Source organism: Abrus precatorius, unplaced genomic scaffold, assembly GCF_003935025.1.
Source record: "Abrus precatorius isolate BTA unplaced genomic scaffold, Abrus_2018 Scaffold2, whole genome shotgun sequence".
In the NCBI taxonomy this organism is placed as follows: domain Eukaryota; kingdom Viridiplantae; phylum Streptophyta; class Magnoliopsida; order Fabales; family Fabaceae; genus Abrus; species Abrus precatorius.
Genome location: NW_020874362.1, coordinates 30,942,741 through 30,945,191, shown reverse-complemented (window position 1 = coordinate 30,945,191; position 2,451 = coordinate 30,942,741).

The following is a 2,451-nucleotide window of genomic DNA, read 5'->3' as shown; positions in this document are numbered from 1 at the left end:
CAAAGAAAAATGTATCGGAAGCTGCAAGAAGCTCCTTGGCTCTGACCCGAAAGCAAATATAGTAGAGATACATAGAACTGTGGATGAACCCAGAAAAGTTATAAGCAGCAGCCAACTACAGAAATTCTAAGCAATGACACGCATGTATCGCACTACTTTCTCTTGACTCAAATCTAACATAACAAGACATGTCAACCAGAAAATATACCTTCCAACTCAGACACAGGTAGACGCTGATCAATATCTTTCCTTGCTTTTTCAGCTCAGTGTTTTTGTTTGTTTTCTTTTTTTCAAAGGCATATATATTGTATTCGTAAATAATACCAATGTACGTGTAAAGAATGTATACGTAAGATATTAAAAAAATTGAAGATGTGTTCACCTTATTTGATATAATATAACCGAAAAGAAGAAAATGTATGTATATAAGTTGATATCAAATTCTGTAAATATGAAATTATTTACTATCCTTTATATAATAAAATGGATAATGTAGATAAAGTCTGTAAATCAAATAATAAAATAAATGAAGTGTACCAAGTAGAAAAGAATTTTGGTTCCCTCTCAATTCCTCCACTGTGAGATAGAAAAAGAATGATGTGAGACCAGGAAATCTCTTTCTTTTCAGCTTTAAATTAATTGTAAACGAGATGTACATCGTTCTAAATATTATTTCGACCCTAAAATGCAATGCCCAACAAAGTCTAGAGATGTCAGTTTATTTACCTGATTTGACTATTATGGTTGGATTAAGAAAATTTTCTTAGTATATATTATTAACTCATTTTAAATGCGTTGATAATATTATTAATTATTACGCTCTAAAACTGCTTTTAGTAGTACGTTCTAGATGCTTCACTTTATATGCTTTGAAACAAAAATTTGTCAGACTAAAATATTGATATGGTTGAAGTGTGAATGTATTCTTAATTAGTACTTCAAGTCTTTCTTTCCAAAATGGTTTAGTTTTATTTTTATTTATCTTCGATTTAAATGAAGGATAGTACTTAGCAGGGAGTTTGAAGATTTTCATAAAAAACAATTCCAAAGGGGAAATTGTATGTCATAGGTACAAAGTTTTGTGTTCTGCAAATTAGCGATATGAATTTTTATTTTTATTTTTTCGATCAAGACGTAGAAATCAATATATAAATGTTTCTTTGATCTATTTTGCTTTTTTTTTCCCCTCTTAAAAAAATCAATAGTTAAGCCCAAAGCAGCATAAATCCTATGACTTGATCAAGTCTGAAAAGAAAGTTTACTATTCTTATATTTTTATTGCAAGACATAAGGTCTAAGTCTAAACAAGATTCTTTCGCATTCAACCTTTCCAGTTTGTCTAAAACATAAAGGCATTAATAAAAGCAGAAGACATAAGATAAGAACACGCACATCTCATCACCCTACTTAATATTTCTATTCCTTATCCATTCACCAAACACAGCTTTTGGTGCGTGTCTTTGGCCATATTACATAAGCATTATCTTTGAATTAGAAACCAATTGTGAATGTTAACACATTTTGTTTGTCTTCTTCTCAAAAGTGCTCTAATAACTTTATTGTACTGTAGCTTAATGACTCCTTTTCTTTTCCACCCTTTTCCCCACTGAATTAATTAGCTACCATTATGTTGCTAAATTACAAATACAACATTCCTCCTCCTTTCTAAGAAATCAATTAGAAGATTATTTATTCAATAAAATAAAGAAGTTAGAAGTTTATTTCTTACCAAATAATCATTAAACTATTAGACACCCAAATATAGGTGTTTGTTGGAGGAAGGATATAGAGCAAAGCAACAAAATGAATGACGGGGGCTATATCTTAGAAAAATAATGCCATCTTTCTTGAGGACTGAGCTCTTAAATTAATAACATACTTAGTTGCTATGTTTAAAAGATTAACGTCAGCACTTTCCCCTAATTTAGTTCAAAATGTTTAATTTGAAAATCTTATATTCTTATTCACAAACAAGCAGTTATAAAATCTGTGATCTGGGATTAAACCAGAGTCATGGTCAAATCTTTAAGCCTATCATTATAAGTAGGACATCCGTTGTTCGCAACTACATATATAACTTATATTAATTACCCTCGTACAATTAGGTTTGGACTTCTCTTATCCGTGTAACTTTATTTTGACGCATCACATATAATCATATAACGGTAGAAAACAACCTATGACAAGTATGTTAAACGACAAAACTATCCTTGCTCATATACAAGGAAAAATCTTCCTAAGATATGTATGCTAATTTTTTACCATAATTTAACCAAATAACTTAAAAAAATTTCCTAACTTGAACATCAGAGTGTTTTTGCAGGAACACCCTTCGTAGAAGTCTAAGCAAAGCTTCAAACCACCCTTAACTACTGCAGAATATGGTTAATGTCAGGAAAATCATCTATTACGATCACATGGTAGTGAACAATTTTCTTATAAATAAAATTT